Raw genomic sequence first — 20,821 nt, forward strand, 5'->3', positions numbered from 1 at the left:
ATTTCATAGCTCAATAGCAAGGAAATTATTTCAGAAAACTAATGGCTTTTTTTTTTTTCCTAGTGTGGGCTCTGCATGAAACTTCAAGCTCTTTTTCCTTATAGACCATCTGTAAAACTGAGCTAATATTGATCTCAAAAGCCGAGCAATGCTTCATTCATCCCTGTTGTAAATGACTGAGGGCCTCCAGGATGTCATTCCTGCAGTTTGTAAGACATCAGAAAGGAAGTTGTGAAACATTAGCCACAAAATAAATTTTTTAAACCACCGTTTACATCAGCAAGTCACCATCTGGAAAGTCAGTGCAATGAACAAACGTTCAGGGAAAGAGGGTCAGCTGGACTAACTTAAGGAAAGCAGACATCTTTTCAGGCAGCCTCTTAGAAAACAATTCAAACACTGGAGGGAGGTGATGATTTTAGGAAAAATGCCCACGGTTTTAGGAGGAACGTGATGCACTGAACAGAAAAAAATTTGGAAGAACAATTATCTGCTGTATTTTCTGTACTGCAAAAAGACCTGCATATTTCCCAGTAAATGATTTATACCATGGAGGGACAGATCCGTGGTGAGGAGGGAGAGATGGAAATGAGTTGGTCCCGCTGTCCCTCCTGCTCTAACTCCTGTTCTCTCCACCTTGATATAAGAAGCACAAACATGAAGTGACCTTGTGTAACAGCCAGAGACCAAGTGGGAGTTCCTTAAAAAGCAGCTGAATTTAGTACAATAGGGCCTGGGCCATCTCGTGGCTTTACCCTCGCAAGCATCCCTGCATTGTGGTGCCCAGGAACAGGGCAGGGAAACATGCAGCTGGAGTTTGGTCAAACACTGTGCCAGCTCAAGGATGAGCCTCACAAATGTGAGTTCTGGTTTTGGGATTGTCTTCTCAAAGAGGCTGCAGTAACTATAAACCCATAATTTTGGAATTTAGCGCTCTGCTTCGTTCCTGTTTCCCCAGGTCCCTCGTGCTCTGCCACTGCATCATCTCAGCACTGAGTGACAATGGAGGGTGACAGGTCCAGATGTGGTTACACCACAAATATCTGACACACAGCCTGATGTGTCTTCATCTGCTGTGTGTCTGCCTGTTCACCCACTCTGGGTTGACTCCCCATGACTCCAAGATAAAATGTGAAAATGGACATTTTCATTTCAGGTGCCAGCCGAAACACAAGAACACCATAGCTCTGCTCTAATGCAGCTCAGCAAAGATTTAAACAGTGACAAAATTGTTTGCTGGTTCTCTGATCAAGGTGATGGACTTCACACACCATCAGATTTTTGGCATTCTTATCTATTTTCCTCACAGTGGGGTTCATGGTGTAATTACAGCTATGGTGTTGCTTTCTTGGACTGCACAGTTTTGCTGCTGGTGACATGTGTTCAGGGACATGTCCCAGTGACATGTACCATTGACATGGCCACAGAGGACATCTCCCATCACCTGGGAAAGACTGACCTGTGGTTCAGCCTCAGCCCATCCTTGGTGTGGTCCATTTCCCAAGAGCATCACACCACCCAATAAAAGTTATTCACAGACAAGGGCAGGACTGGCTTTTCTGACCAGCACAGGCAGTGAAACCGAGGTTTGCAACTTCATTCTGCCTCCTCACTTGTGAACCAGCTGGCTGGCTGCACCAGCTTTGGCCAGCGGGGTGGAGGTCTCAAAGCTTATTAAGTTCCTGTGTGTTTTGTGAAAACCATTTGAGGACACAGAACCTATTAACTGCCCTGGGCTGCTGCCAGACCTCTGTCCTTAATAGAGGCTGGAGAATCCACACCGGGGCTCAGCCTTGCCAGAAGATACGTGGGAGGCCAAGTGTCTTTACTCCCAGCTCACAGAAACGCCTGTTTTTCTTTTCTAATCCCCCTTGCACGTCGTCGGCCGTGCAGCAAGCTGGCACGTTAAAGGAAAAACCAAGAGGGAGAGGAGGGGAATTTTCCCATACTATAGAGTCTTCCAAGGACACTGCCAGTGGTGTTGTGTCTGGAGCCCAAACACTTGCTCCAGGACTATTTCGGTGTTTTTGATTGTTAAAAGATGATTTTATGTGTACATCTTTGGGTGGCCTGGAATAAAGTGCATTTAAAAAAGAAAAAAAAAAGAAAGAACGAAAAAAAGAAAAGAGAGAAGGGCTTCTATGATAGGAGTGGACTCAGGATGGGAGTCAATGCCCATTGCAGCTTTGATAACTGCCTGTGACACTGCAGTGCAGACAACAGGCAGAACTTCCTACTCACTTGTGCAGCAAATGTATCATCCCAGATTCTGTATAAAAAATGAGGGAATTTACTGAGCGAGACGGTTCAGCCGGGTAAGCAAAGTTAACTGAGACCACAAATAGCTCCTGTTTAACTGTCAGCTCTGAGCTCACTCCAACCCCAATAAATTAAATATTTAAAAGACATCATGCAGCAATTTTTTTAAATGGAGAAAGCCATTCATCAAGCCACTGCTGTGTTTCACAAGCTGTCGAATAGTGCTTACACTGGTTAAAATAATCTTTATATTTCATTAAGCAACCAAATAAGCTGATCCCTTCCCACTGGCTGTATAGATGGTTTTAATTTTCAAAATCTGCAAATGCATCTTTTATGTCTCTGCGTGGCTGGAGGGCCTTAGGAACAGCCACAGCCAGGAGGAGGATGATGAGAGCAAAGTTTGAACTCCTGCTTTATGGAAGGGTATGGGTTTGAGCAGCTGTGGATGAGCTGGGAGGGTAACAGGGTCCATCCTGAAAGAAAGGGGCTTCCTCATCTTGATTTTGTGCATCAGAGATCACAGAAGAGCTGGGAGCAGCGAAGAAAGGAGATGGCAGCTGAGGAAAGGTGCAGGAAGACAATAGGTGAGAGAACCCTGCTGGGACCCGTGGGCTGATCCTGCAGCGCTTGCTCAGCACAGGGGTGGGTGTTGCTGGGCACTGCCTGGGCTGGCACCTCCTGGGGCTTCTGGTCTCTTCCAGCACGGCCCCTCGGGCAGCAGCAGAGGCTCTCCCACCCCCAGCATCCAAGTCCTGCCCTCTCCTGGCTCCCCACACTTCCCAGCACCCAGGGCTGTGAGGTCTCCTCGCCACGTCCTGCACCAGACCCTGCTGGGGTTCTCACTCCTTGTGCCTTTACAGATCTGGCATGGCCACCTCAGTGCCAAAAACCCTCCTATGGCTCTTACCTCTCACTTGTGTTTTCGCTATGGAAGACCCATGGATGCTGTACCTATTCTTCTTCCCAAGCCTGAAGACTTCTCAGGGGCTGTGTCCTGCCAGGATCCAGCCTCACAGAGAGGATATGGGATTCCCCTTAGCTATAACTGCTGCTGTCTATGAGAAATCCAGCTTTCTCCATTCCTGCATTGCTTTGAGGCCAGGCAATGCAGGGTTCTGCCCATCCCAGACTAATCCAGGGACCCCATCACTCTGTATTCAGCTGCTGCTGTTCAGTCTGATGCAAAACAATCTGCACATTTACCAGCCAGAAACAGGAGCCCTGTTACCCCAGAGCTGCACTGCATGGCTCCCATCCATCCCTTCCCTGCACTGGCCTTGGAAACCTCAGGTTCCCATAAAGTCATACAGCACAAGAGTAATGCAATTTATTGTGCACCACGTAACAGTATGGCATGCAGGAGAGATCTGACACTGGGTTTTTTAATTCTCAGCTTTGTACGAGGCTTTAAGTTTCCCTATTAAACTGGTAACTAATATTGGTATAATTTATTGTGTAATTCTGTCCTGAGAGAAGATATTAAGAGGCACACATGCATTTCCTCACCAGGTGAAAACTCCTGTTCCTAGTGGCTTGTGTATATGTGGAATTGAGACAGATCTGAGAACAATTTTAAAAATGAATTGAAGTCTTCTGAAAAGTACCTGGCAAGAAAATATCCATATTTTCTCTTCTATCAGAAAAAAAACCACAACAGCACATCACCAAAAGAAAATCCCAAAGAAGACTTTTGCCCTTCTCAAGCAAACACTCTCAGGTGAGATGAGGCTGAGGCTCGATATAGGACATGCAGCTTTGCAGGTGCTTTGGACCATTATCTTTTTTCCCTCCAAAAAAATCATCCCCAACTCAACAAAATGTTGAGTCATCCCCAACTCAACAAAATACTGAGACTAAATTCATTGATCATTGATTCATTGTCACAAGACACTCAGGTGCCATCATAAAAAATGAGGTAATAAAACCTACGAGTTAGAAATACTGAATTATTCCTAGAGGTTTCAAGAAGAGGATGCCAGTCTGCTTTTGACTGGTTGGCACCATGGGATGTTTCTTTATCACTTCATCAAAGCTGTCCCCAAAATGGGAGGGCTGGTAGAGAGGGTGTATGAGGCCTTCTCTATGTGGGAAATAAGCTGTACAAAAAAATACAAAAAAATCAAATCTGGACTTTGGAAAGTCGCTTTCAGAAGGGAATTTCTCCAAAATTCATTGCTCATTAAGAGGTTCACCACAGATGCATTTAAAGTTTGGAAGACGTGGCACAGCCTTGGGTCTGTGCCCTGATGTAAGGCACAGCTTGAGCACAAGGAAAAGATCAGTTAAAAAAAAAAAAAAAAGAAGCATGAAACAGAAGTCTGATGCACTTGATTGGTGTTCAGGGTTCTGCAGGTGATGGAAAAAAATAGGAGTAGCCCTGTCAGGTAAAACAAAAGTTGTGGTTCTCAGCCTGAGGACCTGCAAAGGTGGTACACATCACTGCTGGTGTTTATGCAAAGCACAGGAACCCTCTGTTAATTACTAACAGGGAAAAACAGCAAATGGTTTGCGCTGCAACATCCTTTCCTTCTTATTGCCACTGGCAAAAATCATCATTGAAAATAGAATCACAGCAGAATATCCCCCCTCATCTCCCCCGGAGCTGTTCTGTGTTATGGTTTTATGCTTTAATTCCTTATTCAGAAACACTTCAAATCAGAAAGACACAGAGTCAAAGATTTGTTATTTATAACTCACATTCTAGGAAAATAGGCTCACTCTGTAGACAGACATTGGGTTTATATGTATTTGGTACTAAATGAATTACATACCTGGGGGCTTATGAATAAATGATCCTAGCAAGAGGTTTTCTTCAATCTTTTTTTTTTTTTTTAATATATATATCCCTAAATCTTTTAGATATATAAAGGTCCAAAATCACGTAAGATAATAACCAACATGTTATAAATCAGTTTTGTTCCTCACGTGAGATTACTGAATGTCTAAGGAAACAATTTTACCTTTGTAGTGGGTGAAATATAGATAATTTGAAGTACTGCAACACATCACAGTTTCTCATTCAAACGTCAAAGTCCGAGAGCAGCACACACCATGAAAACAGGCTTCCAAAAGGATTTCCTTATAACTGAAATAAGGAACTGAGAACAGCTCCCAAAAAACCCCCCAGGACTCCACATTTCTGATCTCCCTGAAATATTTTTACACCTGTCAAAATCCGTGGATTTAAATAAAGTTAATTTCCAAGTGCAGAGAGAGATCTTAATTAAGCAGTATCTAGTTAAATAAGTGACAATGCACCGAAAGCAAAACCTGACCAAGTACAGCAATTCTTGCAGCTCACACTCAGCTATTCCTAGTGACCTTGGTATAAATAAAGAGGTTTTTTTCTTAAAACCAGGAGGATGCTAGGAGCTGAAACCTGGAAATACTACCAGTTAGGGACAGTGTCACCATTTTTATGTAGACCTTGTCAAATAATTGACTCTTCGAGGCTGTGCTGATGATGATGAGCACAGCAACTGGGTTTGTAATGCTCATCCATTTGTATTGGAAACATCATAGGATGTGAGACGGTTCGTAATTTCTATAAAACAAACCTCAGAGCATCCTGCTGAGACAAGGAAGTTTTGTTGCAGGACCCTAGAAATTCTCAACACCAGGTTGTGAGCAGCTGAGGTAACAGGCCCTGGCTGGCAGGGGTAACTCTCATGAGCTGCAGTGATTTTTATGTAAAGCTTTTGTGAAATCATCGTTTTTCACCCAAAAGATAACAGAACCGAGTGATTGATTAAACACTTCCTGGCAAAAGACTTTCCAATGCCTCTGCTTGCAGAGAGATTCTTCAGAGGGCAGGCTTGCTAGGTCCAAAATAAAGAAAATAAAATAAAGACATCTTTAAAGGATCTGCTTTTGAGTGGGGGATAAGTTTTAAGGCTTGGAGCCCAGCAGCTCGCAGGGTAGAGCCAGGAGTGGCATCACTAAACATCACTGTGGTGCAAAATCCCTTTCTTGTCATAATTTACATCAGACAAGCAGTGCTTACAGATCACGCCAGGACAAACCTCCCTTCTCCCCTTCAGAGCAGCGCTCAAACCTCAGTGGAAGCTCTTGGAAATTTTATCGAAGTGGAGCGCATTTTCCTGGGTAAACAAGAAAAGCTCTTGATACGAAGATCACTTTGAGTTTCTCATCTCATTCTGCTTCCAGATCAGTCAGCAATGACAACAATAAAATCATGCACTTAAGATTTCTTATCATTAACAGCAGAATGGAAACTGAACCCCACAGCCCAGCTCTGCTGCTGCACATCGCTGGATGTGAAATGTGGTCACATCCCGCTGCAGCCGGGCTCGCACGTTCCTGTGCTGCCCACCTGCTCCCCACACCTTACAGCATCTCTGCCTCTGGACTGCCCTGAATTCAGAACGTGGAGTGACCTTAAAGCACCCTGCCATCGAACTACTGAATTCACAAACTGCTTAAAGGGTTTATCTTTGGTGTTCTTGTGAAAAGAAAAACAACAAAGTACCTGCACAGCTCTCCGCCTCACTTTTGTGAAAAAGGCTTTCTTGAGAAGCATCATTTTGTTTTCCCTAATCCTGGCAAAGGGAATTTTCCAAACCAAACTCTACCCAAGGCTGATAGCTTGGGGGTGGCTCGCTGCTTGCTCTCTGCCCCCCAAACCGCTTTTGCCTGCAGCATATTTGATTGCAGATTTTTCCCATGAGCAAACTGACCGTCCTGGAAGGCAGCCCCTTGGGACTTCTGGTTCAGGCATCTCCCATCCCTGAAAGATGGAGCAATATCCTGGAGGATTTTACCCATGACAGTCTCATTAAGAAGACAAGGACCTACAGTTCTGTGTCAAAATATGTTTTTAAGCCTGTGACCTTTAGTGACAAGGACCTGTGTCTGTCCTGAGCACCACAACCACGACGCTGATCTGACAATCTAACACTGAGCCCTAACAAGGGAGATCAAACACTGCAAGAAGTGCACAGATAAGCTTTGCAAAGATTTTTCTGAGGCAATTTAAGACATTGCCAGTTCCTCTCCTGCTGCTCCCAGGTGCTGCAAGCCCGCAGCCAGGCTGGCAGGAGGGAATGCAGGCTTGCTCCGGGCACTCCCGCTGCAATGCCTCAGCCCAGATCCTGGGCTCCACGGGCGGGCACTGGGATGGGGCATGCAGGGAGGGTGATTTCTCCACCCACTACCACTACTCATCAAGTAGAAACTAAAGAGTTGAAGCTGTAAGATCTGGGTGTTAAGCTGAGAGAGTCTGGTACGCACACGAGGAGTGGAGCAGTGTGTCTTTGTGAAATGCAGTGGTTTCTGCCACACTGCTGGAGTTCAACCCTGCTGGCACAAAAGGACTTTCCTAGGTGCTCTTTGAGCTGGTTAGATGGAGGGTTGTGAGGTTATGATGCCAAGTACAATTCTGCTCAAAGGTGATTTTGAGAGATAGAGCAAGCAAAACTTGAAAGCAACAGAAGCTGAGAGCCTGAACTCAGGATGTTTCTGCAAGTTCAGCTGGACCCTGCCTCTGCAGATGGTTCTTGCAGCACTCCAAACAGTCACAAAACACAGGATGGCAACTGCTCCTGCTCAGACTTAAATCAGCTATAAGGCAGAATGACAGACAATCCTACCTTGGTCTAAAAGCAAAAAAGGCAGCTCCATGCAATTGTAAGGAACTTCCAATACCTTAGAAGAATAAACCAGAAGTTTGAGTTTTTCTTCTTTGCAAATGGTAACACAGATTTTATCCTACCACTGAAAAAGATGCTTGAGCTCAGTGGCTTTTGCAAGGAGGGGCTGGGGTGGGGGAAAGACTTGTGCCACCTTAAAACAGGGCCCCAAAGTGGAGTTAGTGGCAGCAGTGCCAGGGCCTGGGGAGCACCACGGCTGCATGTAAGGCTTCCTTTCCCGTAAGCCTTTGGATCCCCACACCGAATTAAGCGCAGCTGCCAAGGCAAGCAATGTATTTTGGCCAGCAGCAGGTGATCTGTGCTCTAAAGAGCTGTGTGCTGTAAAGCAGGCAGAGCTGCTAAATGTCTGCTGGGTTTTGTGGGGAGATGTGGAGCCCCTCAGCACAGGCAGGTTTGCCCACCTGGTGCCAGCACACGCCAAGAGCTCTCCGAGCTGTTCCCTGCCTGGGGCTCGGCACGGCTGGAGACATCAGGTTCCCACAGCTGCCTTGGGAAGAGCATTTTCTCTCTGGTGAGATCCCTCAGCTCATCTCCCCCAGTGCAGCTGTTACTCTTTCTTTGGGAGATCCTAGTGGAGCTCCCGAGCATCACACTGACACTTTCCGTTTTGCAGCACCATTTCTCAGGTCACTATTTGCTCTGGCCATACAGAGGCTGCTGTTGGTCCTAAGAGAGCTACCCACAACTCTTGGTGTAAATATCTATTTCCCTCCCTTCGGGTAACTGCTGGTCCATCCTGCTCCCAGCCCTCCCTCAGAGGCTCTCTCCTTCCCATGAGCTGTAATTCCACCAGAACTGCTTTAGGAAACAGAAGAAGTCTGATCCAAAACCTAGTGAAGTTAAAAGGAAAAAAAAAAAAAATCAATTTCAATAACTGTTAGAGTGAACTAAACTGGTGGGAAAAGACCCAGGTTTGGCTAACCCTGGTGCACCATGAATTAATTCTTGAGTATTTGGCTACATTTCCAAATTCTCCACCAGTACATTTTGATGGAAATTCCCCTGAAGTAGATTATTAATAGTTGTATAGGATTGGAAAATTTGGGATTTATTGAATCCCCGTTCTTCAGCATTTTCCCTACTCCTGTGTTTTTCCAAATGGAGCAAGGTAGATACAAACGTTCTGTTCAGACACAAGTTGAGGAAACCAGCACTCAACTTTTTGTAAGGGTTTAAGCCCAGCTGCCACTCATCAGTGCCTCAGTAGAAGCATTTTCAACTTGACGAGCTGAATTTTGAGATGCCCCTGAAAAACTACCGTAATCTTACAAAACATGAACTACTTCTAGGTGAATAGTTTCCCCATAGTGTCACCAGTAATAGCAGCAGGTAGCTGTACCAGAAGTGCTGGTCTGGGACCTTCTCTGGTTGTGAAAATGACAGAGGGAAAAGAAACTGTTTGCTCCGACTTATTTTCATCTATTTCCTTCTTTCTCAGCAAAACATTCTTTTAAGGGATAAAGACACTGGGAACAAAACCCACTGCAGTCACTCCCTATACAACTGTATTGAGCAAAACTTGCCTGGCAAGCTTGCCCTTCTCTCTGATTTGTGAGAAACTCCTCTGACTCCGTTTCTTTGGGGCAGGCAGTGACACTGGCACTAAGGAAAAGCAGCACCTGCACCAGCTCTGTGAAACTGTGCCTCCTGATACGGCAAAAACATCCCTGCTCATGTGTGTGAGCATGAGGAGAATCTGCCATTTAGACATCAGGATCTCTTTAAATTAGCAGGAAAAGCTGGAAAGCTGGTCTAAACCAACTTTCTGTGTACTGATGATACAGTTCTGGGTGCCTTTTTGCATTGACTATGTTGGTGTAATTTAATTAACAACTTCTCATCAGTCATGGGGTAACTCAGGGTTGAAGTCACTCTTACCCTTTCAGGAATTTTGTGTCCATTGCAGTTCTTAGTTAGAATGGAAAAACTGAACTTAGAAACACAATCCAAAAGCCAAAGGGTTGTAGGTCCAAGTCTCTCTGGCTGGGGCAAACAAGGAAGCAGGATTGACTTGCATCAACTTACTCACGGGTGAAAAGTGAACGTGGAAGAGAGAAGCTAAACAGCCGGCAAAGCCAGGTCTGGGATGTGGTCAGGAGAAACACAGAGCAGTGAGAAACTGCAGATTTACACTCTGCCCGCTACTGCATGAGAGGAGGTGTGGAGCTGTGGCCAGGGAGGGTGGAAAACCTCTTCTGCTCAGGGTGAGTCCCATCCTGCTCTCCCCAGGACAGGAAGAGCAGAGGAACAGCCTCATCTGCACTAGAGCACTCCGTGGGGCTTTGTCCTTCATCGAGAACACGACCCACGACCCGTAGGTGGATGAGGTACCCAGCAGGGTCACTTGTCCACGGCTTGGAAACTCAGGGAGGAGAGGAAAAAAGCAGCAGATATTGCTCGAAAAGCTGGGGAAGGTGGGTGCTGAAGGTTACCCCCGCAGCCCTCCTCGCTGGGCCCCGGGCAGGCTGAGAAGCGGCCAGAGGCATCCCCAGCCTGAGGAGGGTCTCACCCGACCCAGCTAAGAGCAGATTTCGCTTTTCTTTTGCTTTGTGTTCCGTGCAGAGGTGAGGGAGGGAGAGGGTAAATAAACCCCAAACCCTCCAGCTCTGCCTTTGGGGAAGCGGGAGGCTACTTCAGACAAAACTGTTATCCATTAACATCCAATTATCACTTGGTCCAAGCCATTAATTATAAATCAGCCTCCTAATTGGGATAATTAGCTCTCTGCTACTTAATGTAGTATGACTGATGCGTTTGGAAAGAAGGTAATCAGTCCATTTGTTTAGCGTTAGGCGAACAAATCCAACTCTCATGGTTTAATTTCGGCCTCAGCCGTCCCCCCCCCTCGGCCCAGCATCAGCATTCAGAGCTCATCGCAGCTCCATTAATTGTTCGGGAATCACGGCAGGGATGGGCACACGCGTCTCCGCGGGGCTTTCGGGACAGGAGCCCCCAGCCTGGGGATGCGACCGGACTCGCCCCTCCCTCGGGGGGAATTGCTGGGATTTTGGGGAGGGGGTTAATTAGAGGGGACGGGTTTGAGCCTAAGCGCGACCCCACAGTTGGGATCGTTCTGGAGAAGCGAGGTGCTCCGCTCCTCGAATCCCCCCATCACCCCGGCCGGGCCTCGCCTCTAGAAACCATTTCAGGGAGAGCGGAAAAACTTTCCTTTTTATTTCCCCCCCCCCCCCCCCCCCGCCTCTCCTTTCCCCCACTTCCCCTGGATGTCTCATTAATGACGGCTGCTCGGCGAGCCGCCGATAGCTGCGGGACATGATTAGATATTTATTACTGTCATTTACATGGAAAACTTGAGCTAACCAAGTGGAACTGGAGGGGGCCGCCGGAGGGGACGGGATGAGGCGGAGCGGGGACATTTCTTTTTCCCCGGAATGCGGGACACAGCCGGAGCGCGGCCGGCTGGAGCAGAGGGTGCGGGGACAAGCCTGCAAAGCCCCAGCCAGGGACAGGGGTGTTGTGCCGAGCCCTCCCCGGGTCTGGGGCTGCGATACCACCTCGCTCCGGCCGCGTTTCGTTTCGAAAGGGAGCGGGCAGCGCTCGGTGCGGGAATCCTACCGGGAAACGGGGGATATTGCTCCCTCCCTCCTTTCTGCTGACAGCCGTGCCGAGACGACCCTCAGGGACACCAAGAACCTGTCCCGGGATGCGCTGACCCCTTTTCCCCCCGAGGGGCCCGAGGTCGCCGGCTGGAAATAAATGGAAAGCGCGGCCGGGAAAAGCCGCCGAGTCCGGGGACAGGATGGCTCCGTACGGGGCTCTCGTCCCTTCTCTCCCCAAATAAAGTGTGGGGCGGCAAGCGTGGCAGTCAAACCCCATCCCAATCGGAGGAGAAACTTCCCCGAGGGCCTTGCTTTGGAGCAGGGGAGCCCGTGTCCCCCGCAAGGCTTCCCGGAGCTCACCCTCTCCTTGTCCCCTGCAAGGGGAAGGGGTCCCGGCAGCCCCGGACAGCCAGCACCGCTCGGGGACACGGACTTTTTTCCGCTCAAGTGCTGGCCGCGGCGGAGCACAACCCACCCCCCTTCCCTATCTGTTATCCCATGGCCCGAGGGGCGACTCTGGCGGAGATGTATGAGATCTCTTGCGGTAAAAATATGCATGCGGATCCCCATTTGGTTAGCCCTATAATGGAGGTGTAAATAGGTTTCGACTGCGAAGCCCTTAATTTATCAAGAAGAGCTGACAGCGCAGGTCCGGGATTTATACACCCCTTAAAGAAGGAGAGCGTGGAGGGGGGGCTGCAAAGACCGGCCTGCCAGCTCCTTCCAGGGGGCTCCCCGTCCGTTTTGCCGTCTAACCTCGCAAAGGGGTGACTTGAGGCTGTGATTTGTCCTAGAAAGGCTTCCTAGAGCTGCCGGCATCTTGCCCTCCCTTGCCGCCCCTTCCGCACTCAACTTCCAGCCGCACCAGAAAGAAAAACCCATCCCGCAGCCACCCCGAGCGGGGCCATCGCCATCGTTCCCGGCTCCCGGCCCCGCTCGGGGCTGTTTCTGCCCTCGGCAGCTCTCCCCATGCTGCGCAGCTCACTAAAACATCATTATGTAAATAGGGGGAAAGTTGCGCTCTCCACCCGCGGAGCCCTGCTGACGGAGGGATGCGCGTCCCCGACCATTCCCTGAGCCGGGTTACAGCCCTCGCATCCCCGCCAGCCGCCCGAACCCGCACAGCAGCGGGCTGGCAGCTGGAGTCAATAGGGAACGAAACCCCGAGCTGGTAGTGAGGGTTTGCAATATTTTTTTATATGCCAGGGAGTTTGGCTTTTTTTTGGTTTTTTTTGGTTGGTTTTTTTTTTTTTTTTTTTTTTTGAAGTGTGGCACACTCCAAATAAACAAGAAAAAAAAAAAAAAAAAGAGAAAAAAGAAACAAAGAGGGAAAGGAGGACAGAGAATTTGCGCTGGAGCCCGGGCTGGGCTTCTCCTCGGCGGTGCGCGCATCCCTGCCAGCGGTCCCTCCGCCGGCCGCACATTCCCCCACGGACAGGTTCCCCCTCCTCGCAAGCGATCCCCAAAGTCCTCTTGTTTCCCCATCGGCACTCGCAGCCCGCCCGGACCCGCGCTGCCCGGGGGGTTCTTACCTGGGGCGGTGGGGCAGCCTGGGCCCGCCGTGGGAGCGGGGACACGCGTGGGAGCGCGGCGCTGCGCCCCGGCCCGCCCTACTCCATCCGCCCGCGCTGCCTGCGCGCCCGGCGGAGCTGCCATCTACCGGGAGGCAGCATTGCAGAAGGATTTTTAAAAGGAGCTTCATAGCGACCCGGGAGCTACCCAGCAACATTTTCAATGGTCCTCCACCCTGTCAATCAAAACGGGGCTGCTGATACACCCCCCCCACCCCCCACCCCTCCCAACACTTCTTACTAGTCATTTACTCCAAGCCGAGGTGTAAACGCCTAATTAAATCCCTGGAAGCGGACGGGATGCCGGTGGAGGGAGGAGGGCTGGAGCCAGGACCGGGGGGGGGATGATGGGGTCCGTAAGGCACAGAGAAGGGAAGCCGTGCCTCTCCCCGCGCCCCTCGCTTAGCACCACGCTGGATCAGACCCTGAAGTTTCCCTCTCCCCCGACGGCCCCTGGGTGGTGATGCTGGTGGGGGATAAGCTCCCAACTTTAATTACTGAGCGACCGCGGCCCCCCATCCTCCTCCCGGCCGCCTCGCTGTCCCAGCTTAGCCTGCTGCGCCCCTCGGCTACTCTTTAAAATTGGGAGTTGGGGGAACGGACACGGTCACAAGACGGAGAGATAAAATAGGAGAGGTGGAAGGAGCTCAGAGGAGCTTTGGGCGATGGATTCGCCGCCCCGTCGGGGAAGCTCCGCTGCGGCTGCCGGGAGCGCTCGGGCGGCCCTGCCGGGACAGGGGAGCCGGGGAAGGCACAGGAGGCACAGGGAGGGACAGCGGCCCAGGGGGGATCCAGCCGAGCTTCGACGGGGAGGGAACGAGCACTTAACGCATCTCCCCGCTCATGATTTAGGTTTTTTTTTTAATACTTTCCCCCTAAATATTTTTTTTTCCTTTCCTTCGGTACGTAAAAAGTGGAAAACCAGCTTTTCCTTTTCTTGTATTTCCTTTTCTTTCCCTTTTCACTCTCTCTGCGGGATTTTCGCAGGTACCTTCCCGTCCAGCGGCCGGGCTGGTTATCTGGCAGAGCTCGCTAACTGGAGCGGTGGTTGTGTTTGCTTTTCAGCTTTGCCATGCCTTCGCAGCAGAAAGAGCAGTTTAAAGCCTTTAGAGAGATTTCTAATAGATGCCAGTTCCTTGCCTTTAGATTCTCTCCCAGCCCAGGAGGATTTAGGATGGGATTGGGAGACGAGACGCCATTTCAGGCTCCAAAACACCCTGTTTTAAAATGACTGCGGGTAAGAGGATTAAAACAATAATACCCTTCTCTTCTTGAAGGTTTTTTTTTCCTCTCTCCCTCCTATAGAAAAGATTTCTTCTCCCAGAGCAAAACCGTTTAGACAGGAATTAAGGGAACAAGAAAGAATAAGGGGGGGGGGGGAGAGAGGACCTTTTAATTTGAGCTTGATATTTTGTACAAATTCTGACCAAAAGAAAAAAAAAAAAAAAAGAAGGGATCGGTCTGGCTCGGGACACCAGAAAGCTCCAAGTGTCACTTTTTTGTATTTATTTTTATTGTATATATTTATTCCTTTTTTCAAGCCAGAGGTTACGGGGTACCAAGTGATCGTCTCGGGAAAGAGAGGGAGGGGGTGAACCTATTGAAATCCATTCCTGCCCTCGCCCCGCCGAGGTCCCGCTCGCCCCCAGGAGCGAGGAGAGCCCCTCGCCCCGTTCTTCCCTCCGCACCCTCGAACCAAACACCCGCTTTTGGCCAGGGAACCGATTGGGCGAAACTCGGCGCATCGATCGCCGCCATCGCTTTTCGGGCACGTTTTTCGGGGAGCCGGAGCCAGGCTGGCCCGGTCACCTCCCCGCAAAAACAACTCTGAGCGGCCCTTCGTGCTTGTCTTTGGAGGTGACTGTGCAGAGGACACCAGCAGTGCCACCTCCCCCCGTGTTTGCCAGCGGCGCCTTCCCTTCTGGCTGAGCACAACGATTTGGAGCGGGGGACGGCCCGGAGCCGGCTGGAGACGCTTCCCAAAATTCAGCGGCCTCCCTGGGAGCCCCTCCTGGCCCCTCAAAACCCGCTTGGGAGCAGCCCCGCGGACCTGTAGCTCGCGGGATCTGGGGCACAAACATCAACCCCGGGGGACAAAAATCTGCTCCAAAGCCGGCAAACTGCGCGGGGCTGCTGCTCTCCGTGCAGAGGGGAAGGGGTTCCCCGTGGGCCGGGGGGCTCTGCCTGCCCGGGCTGGGGGCAGCGCCTCTTCTCTGCTCTTTCTGAATTGTCCTTTGCAGCCAGGCACGAATTCCCAACCCCTCCGAGCGCGATGTCACCATTGTCCCCGCTCTCTGCTCGCTGAGAGCACGGGAGATTTTGTAATGACTTCGACCAAAAAGCCCGTTTTAATTCCTCCCTTCCCCTCGAAGAAACAACAAGAGTTTGCCTCTGTCTTCATAATATCTTCCAGCGGCGGGATTGCTGCCGTTTAACCAGCCCCCATAAATAAATAATTACGTTTAATTCGGCTCTTCTTGGCAGAAACGAGTAAACAGCGCATTTAGCGCAGCTCGGGAAAGTGACCCCAGTTTGTCCGCGGAACTGATTTATCGCATCTCCCCCCCGCCCCGAGGTATCGATGGGGCAAAGCATCAGGGAATCGGCACCAGTCGTGTCCGGATTACAGGGGTTTCTTCTCCAAAACGCGGAGGAGCGAGGGAGGGACGCGGAATGCGCAGGAGGAGGGAAGGCAGCCCCGGGAAGGGACCCCCGCTCCCCCCATGAGCCTCCCTGTCCACCCCGGGGCTCCTCAAACTTGTGTCTGGCACCGGCTCCGACACAAAACCTCGGCTCGGCTGGGCAAGAAATGGTTCTTTTCACCCCTGCCAAAATAATAATAGTAATAGTAATAGTAATAATAATAATAATAATAATAATAATAATAATAATAGTAGTCGGAGGAACGAAGGTAGATATCGGGCAATTTTTTCTCTGTCAGTTTTGCCTCACAGAACAAAATGAAATATGGAAATAAATCTGCCACCCAGACATGATCCTGCACTTCGAGACAGGGTGGGAGGAATTTATTAGTTCTCTACGTAGTAAGGACATTTTAAGTTTCCATGATATTAACGGTAATATTTTTAGCAAACTGTCTGGGTCTATACATGTACAAAAAATCCCCTTTAAAGACCATTTTTTATGTCTTTCCTAAGTAAACCGTGAATTTCAGGTTTCCATGCAGGCTCTAAGCTCCCTCACCTGCATGACAGGAAGGACAGCTGCTACTTTTAATTTGAAAAACTGCTTATTTTGTGGGGAAAAAACCCCAAACAAAAACCTAACCAAACAACAAAACAAACAGTGGAACGATCAGGGTATAATGTTGGAAGAAAATTGTGGTTTTCTCATTTTATTTAAAAATACAAATAATTTCCCTGTCTCAGGTGTTGAACACACACCACTCCATCCCCATCCCCACAGAATAATGTATTTGCATTTGCACAGAAATCGTGGTTGTTTCCTCCAGAACAACTAAAATAAAAGCCAAGCTGGTTATGTTTTAAACAGCTAATGCATTAACTCCCTCTCTCTCTCTCTTTGTGGTTTTTTGGTGGTTTTTTTGTTTGCTTGGTACTTTGGTTGTTTGGCTTTTTTTAAATTTTTTATTTTTTTGTGTGTGCGTGTGAATTTTGTAACACCTTTTGCAGGACAGTAAACTGTGTTAGAGAAGTGAAAATTAAATTTTAGGCTGAATAATGAGAAATAAAGCTCCATCTTTGGAGGATGGATGAGGAAGAAAACTCAGAACACTGACAAACCTCCTTACCCCTGGATCTATGGCAAATACAGTGCAAGACATTTCTACTTGCCTCAAATTATAATGGCAACAAGGTCTTAAAATAGCTACTTAACTAAATCAAGGCCACTTTGCTGCTTGGTTTTGTTTTGGATTGTTTTGGGGTTTTCCCCCCACCTCTTTCTCTTCTTCTTTTTTTTTAATTTTTTTTTGTTTGGGGCATCTTTTGGGGGTTTGAAATGTTCCAGACATTGTCCAGTACTTTGTCCCCGACGCCAACCGCATTCGTGTGAGACCGAAAGGGGATTAACTTGTGAACTTTTAAAAATCAGAACTTAAATGAGAGGCAAATCTAGGCCACAGCTCATTGTGGGAACCGTTTCTTAAGCAATTAAAGCGAGAAGAAATTCCTCGCAGCCTTTTTCCTTAAAGCAGCTTTCTGAAGGATTTAAGGAGGACTAGTGTCCGGTCCATCAAGAAAGATTTAAACTGCACAGTGATATAGAAAATCTCCACTTGCTCTTATTTAAAGGGGCACTATCACCATTTCCATAAGACCCTTGACATTGTTTCTTTAATCTTGTTTATAAACTTAAACAGATTTAAAAAGTTTTTTTTTTCTCTTCCCTGCCTCTTTTTTTTTTTTTCATGAATTCATTGAAAATATATTTGATGCAGTATTTGAAAAGAGACCAAAACAGGCTCACAGTTGGCTCACAGTTAAGGATTTTCTGTTACTAAAAAGTCTCAAGCCACAGCTTGCTACATTTCTCCTTTTGCTCTTGGAGGTTTGGAGGAAAGTGAGATTAGTGGGAAGAGGAATTTATATTTTTTTCCTCTGGGGTCAAGTATGCAATAAAAGTTTCTTTCTCCCCAAATTAAGAGGACACAAAGCACCTTTTCCCCCTGAAATCGACTCAAACCTTCATGCACTATTTGCGGTTTAACACATTTTCCTTTGGCTGAGGGTAGAATTATATTCTAAGCAGCCTCCTGCAATGTCAGGTTTCTTTTATTCCTTCCTTTCTCTTTCTTTGCCCCACTAGTGCTCCCTCCCAGTTAAGTCCTGGCTGTTGGGGCTGGTTCCTATCCCTATTTAGAGGTCAGCCAGTATTTCTTAGAGTGTTTCCAATTTGAGCTGCTTGACAAGGTTCTCTGCACTGCATTCAAAAAAATACCTGCTAACCTTATTCCAGAAAAACCAGTTGTTCCCCCTTAAGTCTTAAAAAGAAGAAGAAGGAAAAGAAAAAAAAAGAAAGTGAACACCTTGGAGTCACCAAGGCTTTTGGTGCTTATAGCTAATTAATAGCCCTAATGATATTTTTCCAAGTCCATGAATACATTATGTTTGCAATCCAAAAAGCGTTAGCCCCATTCAAGGGTACTTCAACATCTGCTCATTTAAGGGCAATTAATCATTTTGATATATGGTTTAAAATTGACTGCTTCCAAGGGACTTTTTTTTTTGACAAGAATAACAAAGCAATTTGCCAGGAGCCATCTTCTGGACATGTTATTAGCAGAGCCTTCATCTTAAAGAGGGTTTAAAAAAAAAATCCTCAGATTTAGGTACCTGCTTTAAAGGGAACCCAACACCTTCTCTCTCCAGCTTGCTTTCTTACACTTCCTCCAGTTCTTCATCCAGCTCTTCATTCCTCTGTCAAGAGTTAGAGAACACTTCCACCTAGACCTAAAGTTTAAACCTTGAATGCAGAGGCATGCAAGTTTATAATTTTGCCCCTCATGGAGAATGTGAGCTGAATATTACAAAACACAGAGCAAGCTCAGCTCCTCCTCCCATTTCTGCTTTCTCTTAGTTGTGATAATAACTAGTTTTATGGTTTTGAGTAAAAAATGAAACCGCTTCATATTCCCTCACTGATCTCAAATGCAGCCAAGGAATTTTTTTTTTTTTTTTTTTTTTTTTTTTTTTTTTTTTTGTTATTAACTGCAGATTGTAACTGTAATAAACCATTCCTTAGTTTAGCCTATTTTTCAAAAAATACCTGTAAGGAATCGAATCTACCAAGAGCATTAGGTGAAAACAGCCAAAAAGATCAATTTTTTCAGCCTGTGGTTCCTGGTAAAAGTGTTAGCTGAGAGAATGTAAAGGGGAAGTCTCTCCCGTGCAGGGAATTTAAAGTATAGTTATGACAGGCAGATCTACTTATTTATTTATTCAGTGAATCCCAGCTGTGTTCAGAGGCTCCTGCCAAACAGGGGGCCCTTTCCAGCCCAGGAGCTGCAGATGAAGGAGGGCATCCAGGGCAAAAGAGATAAGCAGGAAAAGGTGATGAGAAAAGGCAAATAAATAGAGGAGGGATGTGCCCAGCAGAGGCAGAGTCGGGAGGAAAGGCCTCCCTCAGCCGAGTTCCTGCCCTCCTGGGAGAAAGGGATTTCAGGGTCTGTCTGCCCTTGGGGACACTGCACTTCTGCTCTGCTCTGTCACAAAGACACAGGTGTGTCTCCTCCTGTCCTGTCACAGGCTGCCTGGGAAGAACCAGCTAAATCAAAATTTTGCAATAATATGTCAGAAGGGTTCCCGTTTAATTTGAAATGTTACTAATTTATTTTCTGTCTTGATGCATCAAAATTGCCTTTTTGTTAACACCTGGGTTGGATTCAGAGCCTTTTATCTGTGGCTTTATTCTGGTCTGGGGCCATCCAGTGCCCAAGCTACTCCTTATCTTCATGCAGTTTTTATTCATCAGTCTACAGCCAATGAAATGCCATTACTTGCTTAAAAAAAGGTTATGTAAATGAGTGGAGGTGATTTAAAAAACATCCCACTAATAGAAGATTTGGGTTTTTATCAGGCATTTGAAGGCATCCTCCAAGTAACGAAGTAGCCTGGAAAAAAAATCCAACCAGGGAAGAAATGTGGGCAGTTCTGGGCTGACCCTGCTGCTGTGGCCTAGTGCAGTTGTTGTTTGGGTATAAAAGGTCTCTTGTTCTTTGAGGATGGAGTGGTGGGAGAGGTGACATCAGCCAGGTCATGTGGGGGACACAGCATGGGTGGGAGGTTGCTCCATTAGCCACCACGTGGCCAGAAAGACCTGGCAGCTCCTTGGTTTTTAGGTCTCCTGAGAAAAATGTTCTTCCTCCCCAGCGAGGCTGCAAAAAATGACAATTTAAAGTCATTGTAGACCCTTCACATTTGTATTTTGCTGATTTGTTTTTTCTTTTTTACAGTTTTCTGTATTTTACAGACAAAAGGCAGTGAAACATCTGAAAACAAGGCACTTTTCAGTCACAGTCCACAGATCAGGAGGGCTTGGGCAGAGGCTGAAAGTTCAGCCCATCTGCTGCTGCTGGAGGAGGAACTGGTGAAGCCTGATCTGCCCATCCCCTTTGTGAAGGGTGAACAACTTTTTGGGGTCAATTTTATTTATTATTTTTTTTGGTGTCTGTCTCACCCATGGATTAATTTAGGGGGAAGCAATCTCGGGGTTTTACAATGGTCGTACTGAAACCTGGTCCAAACATATCCACCCACGCAGCTTCACAGACATCCTTTATGGCTCTGGTGTGCCTGGAATTTTAATATTCTCCACACTCATGGGATGCAGGGTGGGATGCTGCCTCACCTCTGACAGGTGTTTCCTTGCCAGAAAAGCCTTTCCTTGTGTGTTTGAGAGGTGAAGAGCTCTCCACGTGGCCACTGTGCTGTGGTTTGTTATTCAGACCCTGATGGGACTTGTGGAAAGAAGTGTGAATGTGGAGAAAGGCTGTGATAGGGATGTTACTGCTCCTCAAGCCAGTTCTCCAGCTCCTGGAGGGCTGGAAATGTTATCCAAGCAGAAAAGAAACTCCAGAAAGTTGCTTAAATTCAGGGCCTCTCCATGGGCTTGGCATGGGGAGACTGCATTTTCTAGCTGGAGACCTTTCCCACATGAGTAGCAATGGTGGTTAAGCAGCAGCACAGTCTCTGCTTGGCTTCTCTTTCAGCACCCCATGATTTGGGCAGCTGCCAACAGCTGGGGGGATTTTTATTTTTTCCTGTTTTAAGAGCACAAA

This window comes from Poecile atricapillus, chromosome 7 (assembly GCF_030490865.1).
Source record: "Poecile atricapillus isolate bPoeAtr1 chromosome 7, bPoeAtr1.hap1, whole genome shotgun sequence".
Taxonomy (NCBI): domain Eukaryota; kingdom Metazoa; phylum Chordata; class Aves; order Passeriformes; family Paridae; genus Poecile; species Poecile atricapillus.